At 32.5% G+C, this 12,102-nt stretch overlaps 2 long non-coding RNA genes across 76 annotated transcripts in view; both read right to left on the reverse strand.

Annotated features, from left to right (window-relative positions):
• The window catches only part of LOC107010566, a 61,086-nt gene extending 58,514 nt beyond the window's left edge, over window positions 1-2,572 (reverse strand). For 15 of the 50 annotated variants that reach the window (XR_003576362.1, XR_003576367.1, XR_003576372.1 and 12 more), the window contains exons 1-2: window positions 283-2,572; window positions 120-193 (exon numbers count right to left, since the gene is read on the reverse strand). This is a non-coding gene — a long non-coding RNA (uncharacterized LOC107010566). Of the gene's footprint in view, window positions 1-41; window positions 194-282 lie in introns of all 50 variants that reach the window. The other 35 variants (XR_003576343.1, XR_003576341.1, XR_003576329.1 and 32 more) reach the window with 19 other exon arrangements.
• A 3,671-nt stretch (window positions 2,573-6,243) lies between these two features.
• Window positions 6,244-12,102, reverse strand: part of LOC107010297 — a 28,172-nt gene continuing 22,313 nt past the window's right edge. For 22 of the 26 annotated variants that reach the window (XR_003576451.1, XR_003576446.1, XR_003576447.1 and 19 more), the window contains 4 exons: window positions 9,540-9,644; window positions 8,413-8,475; window positions 7,966-8,103; window positions 6,606-7,570 (listed from right to left, as the gene is read on the reverse strand). This is a non-coding gene — a long non-coding RNA (uncharacterized LOC107010297). Of the gene's footprint in view, window positions 7,571-7,965; window positions 8,104-8,412; window positions 8,476-9,539; window positions 9,645-12,102 lie in introns of all 26 variants that reach the window. The other 4 variants (XR_003576462.1, XR_003576461.1, XR_003576471.1 and 1 more) reach the window with 4 other exon arrangements.

The raw sequence follows: 12,102 nt of genomic DNA on the forward strand, positions 1-12,102 counted from the left end.
ACTAATTTATTTGATTGAGATAATATCGAAAAAGACCTAACCCTCCCAAGAAATTTGATAACATTACAGTAAATCAGAAAATACGCCGTCACCACAACTTGGGGTGGAAGATTGCTCACATGATGGGACTGCCATGGAAGCTCCGACCAGATAGTTTCTACAGAATGATGCAGTCCCCATGCAGCTTTAGTTTCTACACGATGGAAAGGAACATTAATTAGTTGCACACATTTCCTGTCATCGTTGATTATTAGCACAAACAAGCACTACAAGACAACTTACCTGGCAAGAGTGGCACATCATTAACAGTCTTAATATTATTATTTCCTGCTTCCTTCTTGCAGACTCAATTGTTGCAAAGAACTTCTTGTGCTGGAAAAATGGAAGAGTTGTATGACTTCTTCTACTCTTCTTATTCCTTATAAGCTCATCTATTTTACCTCGATTTCCAGTATCAATCAATTTATCCAAGTCCTCATCCACCCAAGAGGAGAGCATAGCTCATTGTATCAATAATTCTTAAGATTTTCTTGTCTACAATCAACAACTCAAAACACAAAATGGCATAGACAAAGACCAGATTAGTATTTTTATACCTATCCTAATGGATACTAAAAGAACTTTACCTTCAAACCTTTCGATCCCATGAGTTTTAGTAACAATTTTCAACAAAGAAAGGTCATCTCAGCTCAGAGCCTCTCCTTTCAAGCCAAAGCTTGCTGGGAAAGCATGCTTAACATCTGAATGGCAGTATTTTGATGTCAGTGGTGTAAAGGAAGTAGACGAAACAATAGTTAATTGAAATGTCCGGTCAAAAAGAAAGCACAATAAAAGATGAAAGAAACAGGCACATATGCTGTCTCCATAAGTTGGGCTAAAAGTACCTAAGCATGAATATGTATGTTCCAGCTCAACTTCAGCAATAACAAATAATCAAAACATGCCTACATACAGACGTGATCAACAACTTTAAAGAAAAGAAAGTGTTGAACATCATATCTAATAACAGTGCCTCTCACATACAAAGCTCTGGTTGACAAATCTGAGAATAGATATAGAGCCACTTGGTAATATCAATAGGAGAAGTCCTCCAGAACGGCTTTAGATGAAGAAACAGACAATGCAGTGAGGTTGGAGGAAAGGAAGTACTTACAGTTATGCAGATTTAGAATCTTTGACTTGAAAATACGTTCTTCTTGATCACCTACACAATATTAGATTACAACACTAAAAAAAACAATACTACTGACCTGCATCACATATATTCATATACTTATTGTGCCTTGTACTTTCACCTACTTCAACACAACTAATTGTATAACTAGATGGCAAATGTAAAGAAAAGAATAACATCATTTTACACATTACTGAAAAGACACATGGTACCCTGAGAACATGGTCTCCAGATTATAGTAAATGTTAACCAAATCTTAAGATTAAACAGTGGTTGTTAAAGAAACAATATGTAAAAAAGATAACTTATCACATCTCTTATCCATTAATTTGGGCCCGTATACATTCATTATGTAAACATCAAGACCTGCCGTGAGCTTGAATGAACCATCTGTTGAATTCCATTTAATTCAATTTGTTAAGGGAACTCAGAGGAATGAAAATCCCAGTGGACGATAGCGGCAACAGAGAGAAGGAGAAGCATGTGTGCAAATTCGTTCATCCTCACTGCACACAAATTTACAAAATCAAAGAAACCAGATGGGACATATCCTTAAGTTAGCTAGTATAACAGAGACAGGCCTTTCAATGTCAACAATTTTGAAGGAGACAGTGGGACGCACAAGGGAGATTCTTTCAGAGAATGCAAAACCCTCATTGGGCTTCCGGATTATACATGCAAACAAATGAACACAAACCGCCAGAACCGCCTGTTAGTTGAGTAATGCATGCAATCCTATGACTACAACGACCATTCCAAGTTATGTACATCATAGTTGTTGGGCAAAGAAATTATGTACATCGGCATCAATACAATAGAAAAGATGATGTCAGCATCATGAACATCAGTACACTATCTTTAAAAGTTGTGTGAGTGGAGACTTCAACAACAACTACCAAACCAACTCCTCAACAACCCTTCTGAAATCATACAAGATAAAAAGCCTCAAAAACAAATTCTAGAACATCTTCAACACAGTACGAAAAACAACAGAATTTTTTGGAGAAAGAAAGTTTTCTTGAATTTCTTTATATTTGCAATGTCAATATATTCTTGAAAATAACAATTACATTATTTCCTGTAAATATGCCTTAGCAATACAGGTGTAACTTCAAAAAGATAGGTAAGTTCTTGATTTTTCTTAAAAGGAATGCAGGCAAGAATTCAAAGAAAATCTGACATTGTCACAAAACAGTTAATGGAGGAAAGACGCAGATACATGGAGAAAATTAACTTAGGGTTTACAGTTTTGCTTCGTCGGCGACATACGCAGCGTAGTCTGGCGCCGGAGAACGCCGCCGGTAGCGTATGAGCATGACTTTCTGACTTACACAATGCCCAGGTACCGTATTTTATAGATTTCTAACACGCGTTTTAAGAAATAGACGCGTAAAAAACAAAAACTATTTTTTTTTTTTGGTTTCCAAAAACTAGTTAATACATAATTGAAAGACTTTTGTAAATTTTATTCTAAACAGATTTATTTATTTTAATTTTTTAAAAAAAGTCTATTCCATTGATAATGTGAAATTCGTTATCATCCCATATACTTATTTAACTTTGTGCATTTTTTATAGATTAATTTAAAGTATAAAATTTATAATTCAAAATTTTTATTCATAAATATAAAATTATGAATTTATATTATTTAATAAATTTTTGAAATATAAAATTTAGCCAAAAGTATATATATTTTCTTTCTCTATCCAAAACTAATTAGGGCAACTTTCACATATAGCAAACAAAAAATTCATATTTGTATATTATAGCAAAGTTTGCATAATTGCGCTTCATAGCAAACATAAAACTGTAAATTCGCTATACATATACAATTGTGTAATTTGCTGGCCTAATTTAGATAATTCGCTGGCCTATTTCGCTGAAATTGTATAATTCGCTATCGTATTTCACTGCGATTGTATAATGCACAATTGTATAATTCGCTGCCTATTTCGCTGCAATATTTTTTATAAAATTTGCTTTGCATATAGTCGAATCGAATTAAAATGTATGTATGTTGCATAATTATAAGTGTATAGCAAGAAGATATATGTTTTTCTCTCGCTTTATACAAAATCAGAAACACAATATATATACACTTCTGTTGTATAAAGCTAGAGAAAATTGTATTTCACTACAATTGTATAATTCGTTGGCCTTTTTCTCTGCAATATTTGAAGTAAAATGTTTGTAAATTGTATAATTAAGTGTATAACACGAAGATATATATTTTTGCATGTATATATACAATTTTCTCTCGCTTTATACAAAACAGAAACAGAATTTATACACTTCTCTATAAAGCGAGAGAGGCGAGCGAGATTTTTGGGACAGAGACGCCTGGCAAATTCTAGCTAACGTTTGCTATGAAGCACAATTAAATCAAACCCTAGCTATTCCATTTATTTTAGGTTATTAGTTTGCTATTATATACAATTTTCCCAAAAAATTATATTTCGAATTTGTAGTTGAAGTGGCCCATTTCAAACTTTCAACCATTTTTAACTTAAGTATCTATTTTTTAATCATCATAAATACAATATATATATATATATATATATATTACTTTACTAATTACTTTACTAACTATATATAAGAGGCTAGGAAAGCAATTATTCTTTTCCGGGTATTTACTAAATGTTATGCAAAGGTATTATTGTACTTATGGATTCGTTGTTGAGCTTTTTTTATTTATTGAACATAAAAGTTCAACAACATTTCCCTTTTTGTTTTACTTCTGCTGAAAAATGTGGGATGATAATCATTATCACTGTTGAAAGGTATAATATTACACTTCTCATAGAGTGTGTTTGGTAAGGAGGAAAAATGTTTTTCAATTTTTTCATGTTTGGTTGAAATAAAAATTTTGGAAAATATTTTTTAAATTAACTCATTTTCTCAAAATTAAGGAAAATAATAGAAAACATTTTCCAAAACTCTCCTCCAATTTCAAATTACATTTTTTTTTGGAAAAAAATCAATTTTTTTAAAAAAATATCCAGATCCCTGCCCCCNAAAATTTCAATTTCAAAATTTTATTTTTTCACCCGATCCCTGACCACCCTCCCCCAACCCCACCCCTCCCCAAAAAATTAATTTTGCTTTTTAAAAAAAATTTCAATTTTCAATTTTTATTTTTAAACTCCTAACCCCCTCCCCCCAAACCTCCAACCCCCCCCCAAAAAAAATATTAATTTTATTTTTTAAAAATACTATCAACTTCAAATGTTTATTTTTTCACTCCTCCCCCCTCCCCCACCTCACCACCACCCCAAAAAAATAAATACTAATTTTAATTTTAAAAAATATTTTCAATTTCATAAATTATTTTTTACTCTAATAAAAATTAAAGATGTCTCTCAAAAACATTTTTCATTCATAAATTAAACATTAAAAAATATTTTCGGAAAATATTTTCTACTCACCAACTAAACATTAGAAAATAAATCTAATATCTACTTATTTTTCAGAAAAACGTTTTCCTCCATCCCAAACACACCCATAGTTGTTAGATATCAATATCTTAAAAGATATATTATATGGTCTATTATATTAGACATCCGTTTTAGTATTTTAAAAACTTTTAATAAATAAATTATTTAATGAAAAAGAATGAAGAAAAAAATTCCCAAAGTCATTTTATAGTTATGCTATAACAAATGTGCATTTGTGATAAATATATATTTGACTTATAATATTTCAAGCAAAAATTATCTATTTTATTTTTCACATTAAAGAATGAGTTGTCTTTTATATAGTTATTATCATATATATTTTTCAGTGATGACTACAATTATAATTAAATTAATATAATAAAACTCTTCCACTCCTATCAAAAAAATAAAAGATAAAACTCTTCCACTTCTTTATATGTATGTATCTGTAAAAAAAAATAAAACTCTTCCACTCTTAAACTCTTTAATTATTTGAAGTAAAAATTATCTATCTTATTTTTTTACATTAAAGTAGTTGTTTTTGAATAATTATCATCATATATTATTTTTTTTTAGTGATAACTACAACAAAAATTAGATTAATGTTATAAAAACTCTTTCACTCTGCTACATGGATACAACTATCGCTATACCTTTCTACAACCTACACTTCATGTACTCTAAAAAAAATTAATACTTTAGTACTCTATGATAAATTTTATATAATAGTGTAAATAAGTACACGTCAAATTACTAATGACATAATGACTTTTTATAAATATACATTTTTATTATATAATTCGTGTTTCAATAACTATGCGAGACTAGAACATCCATAACTATGCTGCTTCATACCATTTCTAATCTTAAATTAACAGCTCATTAAAATTATCATCAAGACCGAATACCTATTATAAAATTTATATGTTGATCACCTAAGAATACCTCTACGTATAAGATTATAAAATTATGCGTAATAAAATCAAATTAACACCAAAATATTATACCACCGATAACCATTAGAAAGTAAAGAATAAATAAATAGAAATTTTGGGTTGTATAATTCGAATTAAAGCACCACAAAAATGAGCAAGTTTTTATTATAATATTTAAAGTTTTAAACTTAAAAATATTCAACAAATATTTATCAATAAAACTAGGAAAGGTAAGTTCCATCAGTGTTTCTTTTTCTAGAAAGAAGCGAAATCCTTTTAGGCTCCTAATGAAAAGCGTAATAACTTCTAGATTTTGCTAGCTTTTAATAAAACAAATAGCATCTAAGCTCGCAAAACTTCCAAAAACACTTGAACTTAAAGATAACATATGAAGGGAAAAAACAAATATAAAAGCAGCATCCTTCGAAATTTCATCTCCTCCAATTCTTGTATAATAAAAAGAAAATTGAGAGGAAAGGAGTAATGTAAAAATAGGGGGGTAGTTAAGTGCGTTGCAGATAAATTTTTCATAGACCATGACACGGCATTTAAGCAAGAATATAAGCAAGATTCCACATGAGAAAGATTAAAGTTAAATTAAATGAAGGCATGGAATATCAAAATTAGTGTAAATGGACTAACCTGTTGAAGAAACTCTAACAGATAGACTAACGCTCAATATAAACAGAACATCAGAACCTCTCATAACTTACATATGGTAAATGAAGAAGAAATACAGAGTATAATGACCAGAGATTTTCACAAAGACATGGCATTGAAGTCAATAGCTTCCTATCCAACTCATAGCAAAATGTCTACAAAATCAGACAATGTAACCAGTGAAACAAATTTCAGTAATCCTAAAAGTGCAAACGTTCTCAAGTTTAATCTAGAGCATGGTCCTCGAAAATTAAGAGGAACCAAACGCAGTCCTCTACTTACATGTGCTCCAACTTCCTCCACTCATCAAAGAAAATCATCATTAATATATATTTCACTCTTTTAATTCTTCAAAGAACAGAAAAGATACTAACAAAGTAACTCTAACCTGAAGGAGGTAAGTTGATACGTTTTGAAACAAAGTGTACATAAAAAAGTATCCTCAAAAGCTCTTGAGTCTCTAATCTCTAGAATAATACAAAGATCAACAGTGTCAAAGCTGCATTTCCAACCTCCATAGCTGAAGAATAAAGATCAACCTAAATTTTTTGGTAGGATTCTACTTTTTCTGAATAACAGAAAATTTTCATTTGAATTAAATGACTGAGATTGACCTGCAAGTTTCAAACTCCTGAGAATATGAGCGACCCCTCTACCCTGACCCTACTTAAAAATCACAGTACAGCTGAGTATCACGATCTCGGAAAGATAGCAAGGCTCCCAAGATGATTGATGCAGCAAATGTCTAGATTTACAAAAATTGATGTAGATTCGTAAAAAAAAAAAACTGCAAATTTCATCTTAATGGAAGCAGAAATAATTGGGTAAGCAAAAAACAGGAGACTAAGTCATAAATGCCAACAAAAATCACAGCTATGTTCCACAGAGTTCTTTGAAGGCCGAAAAGTCAAATCATATAAAACTTATCTTGGGCAGTTTAGGTTCAACAAGAACAGTGAATATATCTGAGATCTACTTCGCTGCTCAATGTCAAAAACACTGTCAGAACTTGTAGCTATGTTATTAAGTAATTTTTGTATTGGTTCTTAAGAAACAAATCTTGAATTGAAACCTGCATTACGAAGCAAAACAAACACACCATAAAAGGAAAGCATCCAATTTAGTAAATGTTAACCAAAGATTAGTTTCCCGTTTTTCTTTGTCAGGACAATATACTGAAATACTGAAGGACCTGCAAATTAAACAGTGGTTTTTAAAGAAACAAACTGTAGAAAAGATAACTTATCACGTCTCTTTATCCTGAAAGCTTGCATTCAATTTATTAAGGGAGCTCGAATGAATTCCAACCATTGGACAACAGCGGCAAGGAGAAGAAAAAGCACGTGTGCAAAGGCAGGTCATCCTCACTGCAAGCAAATGAACAAAATCTAAGAAACCAGACAGGAAATATCCTTGAGTTAGCCAGTGTACCAAAGGCGAACCCCTTTCAATTTCAATAATTTTGAAGGAGACACTGGGATGCAAGGGAGATTCTTTGTTGAGACTCTTCCGGAAAATGAAAGACCCGATTTGGACTTCAACAATATATATTCAAACTAAAAGATCAATCAGATGAGTACGGCTTTAGAAGTAAACTAGACAGGAAATATCCTCAGAGGAAATCCTACTCCACGAACTTAACATGGAAATTTTCTCATGCAGAGCACCCAAGTTGACAAGAGGGACAGTAATTAGTCACCCGTGAGCACACTAACAAACGAAAAGATGTCATTAATAATACGCAATGTTATCCTAAACATACCATCAAACGCAGTTCCAACGCAGATATTTCCTTAAATGCAATTTTCGACTCACTTGAAAACACAATGGAATCTGCTTCAACTCCTCAACAATGAGGAACATTCGGAAGACAACAATGCATCAGCATACATAATTGCACCTACGAAAATATATAAATAAATGGAATGACAATATCAGGAATCAATCCATCAATTATGCTTCACCAAAATTAGTTAGCCTGCCATATTGATCTTCATTCCTCTGTATCTGTTCCACTCTATCCATATCGGAGTTATTGTTCCAACACAAATGAACACAAAGCGAACAGGAATAAAGAAAATTATCTTAAATCACTTTTGGTTTTAATTCCCTGTTCTTTCTCTTTATCATATGTGGGGGTGTGGGTGGAGGGGAGAGCATCAAGGTAGCTCCAGATTCATAAATTAAAAAGTAACTTATTCCTGCAAACCTTGTTTTTTCAAGACCCGATTCACTGATAGGGTACTGTTGATGATCCATCTGCATCAGCAAGCTGTCGGTTGCAAAGACATTATATAGACAACATGACATGGCACTTAAACCAAAACTTAAGCAAGATCCACATCAGTTAGATTATATTAGAAAGATTTAGAGTTAAATGAAGGAGTAAAATATGAGAGCTAGTTAGTGTTGATGGACTAAACCCTAGAATATATTCTTACAGATCCACATCAGTTAGATTAATGTACAAAATACAAGAAACCTGTATTATCAAGAAAACAATTATATCTGATGAAACACATGCAAGAGAATCTTGTTAGCTAGTGGCTATTTCCTAAAACATGAACGATGTCATGAGTACTTTTCCAAATAAGTTGGAAGCTATGCAAGCTTCAAGGCCCTATAATTCAAAAAGAGAAGAAAAAAAATCCCAGAAGTAACAATTCATGATTCACTCGCTACAATCAACCCAATTACAGCATAAAATGGACCTTAAGTGACAATGTGCACAAATGACACTTGAAAGCCTTAATCCCTCTAAAATCCTTCTTGCATTCAACAAGATGGAGCACATAATGATATAAACTGTGCTATTGATACCTCAGAATGGAACAACTACCTTGCATTGTTTTCCACGCTTAAGACAGGCATATATCCTTGAGAGGTAGGAAAAGGAATGCTAAAGAAAATAACCTTGAAGTGTAGTAAAAGGTTCCAGAATGTAGGTGAGAGCAATCTCTTCCAGCCGAATTCTTATGTCCTATTAGTTGATGTCACTGCCTAAACTTGTCTTAACAACTACAATCAATACTATATTACCTTTCCCTTAAAAACTGATTTGCATATGGTTTACATGTACTTAACATTTTGAATGTATAATATGACAAGACAAGTATTAGAGAATGTTACTGCAAGAAATGAGACAGATGTTGGTTGCTTGTGAATCAGATTTAAGTTCCCACTTTAACCAAAACATACAACTTCATGCTAGAGTTAGCTTAAACTTCAATGAATGTTGCAAAATTTAGTGGAATGGAATTTCAGGTAAATGGCAATTTAATCAAGTTCCATAGACTAGTTGTGATGAAAATCTAATCAATTAACTGTGTAACTTACCTCGTAAATGATCTTGAAGCTTGAGAATGAATGTTGCAGATCTAACCCCATTTGAATTTGGTCAGCATAGTTGTGTAATAATTGGTAACCAGTTTCAGGCATGGTCTACAAAAGTTGATAAAAGACTTGTTAGAATAGGAATAGCCGAATAGGTTTATACAATCCTAATGGAATAGAAATAGGTTTATATAATCCTATTAGAATAGGAATATGTTTATACAATCCCATTAGAATAGGAATAGAAATACTAAATAGTATCCTACTTGGTAAAGGACTGTATTCTAGGGTTTATAAAAAGGGTCTGAATGTAATAATGTAGACACAATAACAATTCAATAATATTCTTTTCCTATATTTCTCACATGGTATGAGAGCCTCTATGATCTTCGTAGAAAATCAAAGAGCTTCCGCGGCAGGCGGGCGGCTATTATTCATATATGCCGCCCGTCCGGCCAATGATTATGTTAGAAAATGTTGGGTCATTGTGAATCTTTCTGGTGACTATTTGCTCATAGCTAATTTGTGTAAGCATCGCGCCATCACTCCGGTGACTACTTTCTTATATCTAATTTATGTAGCAAATGTGCCATCATTCTGGTGACTACTTTTTCATATTTAATTTGTGTAGCAACGTGTCATCATTCTAATTACTACTTTTTCATATTTAATTTGTGTAGCAACGTCCTATCATTCCGGTGAATAAGTTTTCATATTAAATTTTTGTCTAACCATGACATCCTTCTGGTGACTCTTTTTTTTTGCATGTCTTATCTGCGTAGCACCGTGCATCTATCCGAATTACTTTTCATATTTAATTTGTGTAGTACCGTAAATCTTTTTCTGAACTACTTTCTCATGTGTCTTTTCGGTGACTCCTCAAATTTGATTTGCGTAGTCCCATTCGTCTTTCCGGTGACTCCTCAAATTTGATTTGCGTAGATATGTACCATCATTCCAGTCCTACCAACATAATTTCTCTTTTTCATTACTCACATAATTTCTCTTTTTCAGTAGTGTTGTGCCACATTCCGACCTACCCATATTGTTTCTCTTTTTCAATGGGATCGTTCCATCAATTCAAACTATCCTATATAATTTCTATTTTCTAGTTGGGTCATGACATCATTCCGACCCTACCCATATAATTTTATTTCTTACATTGTGACCACTTTTAGACACCAAATCTCATACTCCGGCATATGAGCATGTTTCGGCCAATTTTTTTGGTTGACTTGTTTAATATCAACTCATCTATTGATTCCAACATGATCCATATACTTTATACTAGGTTTTGAGCACTTTGTTGCACGGGGGAGTTTAGTAGTCTTATATGTCGATTATGTGAGTCATTCTATGGTTTGAAGCAGTCTTTGCAGGTGTGGTTCAACACTGAAATTTTATCTGGCTTTACTAACATTATGCATCAAATCCAATATTTAATGAGAAGACAAGCACATCTCACATTGAGATTGACTGTCGATTTTGTGAAGTCGACTGATCAACTTGCGGATATCTCATCAGGCCTCTCATCGGTCCTCGTGTTAATTACATTTGTAACAAGCTAGGTACATGAATTGTTGAGGGGGAGTGTTAGAAAAGGAATAGGATTATACAATCATATTGGAATAGAAATAGATTTATACTATCATATTAGAATAGGAATATGTTTATACAATCCTATTAGAAAAGGAATAGGAATACTAAATAGTATCCTACTAGGTAAAGGATTTTATTCTAGGGTCTATCAAAAGAGTCAAAAAGTAATAATGTAGATACAACAACAATTCAATAATATTTTTTCCCTATATAAGAGTTTTAAGTCTCCCCCCACAAGCCAAGCAGCACAAGGAAAATCCATTTCAAATTAGATGACCATAAACGTACTGAATCTAAATTTTGAAGGAGACACTGGGATGTGCAAGGGAGATTCTTTGTTGAGACTCTTCCGGAAAATGGAAGACCCGATTTGGACTTCAACAATATATATTCAAACTAAAAGATCAATCAGATGAGTACGGCTTTAGAAGTAAACTAGACAGGAATATCCTCAGAGGAAATCCTACTCCACAAACTTAACATGGAAATTTTCTCATGCAGAGCACCCAGGTTGACAAGAGGGACAGTAATTAGTCACCCGTGAGCACACTAACAAACGAAAAGATGTCATTAATAATACGCAATGTTCTCCTAAACATACCATCAAATGCAGTTCCAACGCAGATATTTCCTTAAATGCAATTTCTGACTCACTTGAAAACACAATGGAATCTGCTTCAACTCCTCAACAATGAGGAACATTCGGAAGACAACAATGCATCACCATACATAATTGCACATACGGAAATATATCAATAAATGGAATGACAATATCAGGAATCAATCCATCAATTATGCTTCACCAAAATTAGTTAGCCTGCCATATTGATCTTCATTCCTATGTATCTGTTCCACTCTATCCATATCGGAGTTATTGTTCCAACACAAATGAACACAAAGCGAACAGGAATAAAGAAAATTATCTTAAATCACTTTTGGTTTTAATTCCCTGTTCTTTCTCTTTATC

The sequence above is a fragment of the Solanum pennellii genome, chromosome 2, assembly GCF_001406875.1.
Source record: "Solanum pennellii chromosome 2, SPENNV200".
Classification (NCBI taxonomy): domain Eukaryota; kingdom Viridiplantae; phylum Streptophyta; class Magnoliopsida; order Solanales; family Solanaceae; genus Solanum; species Solanum pennellii.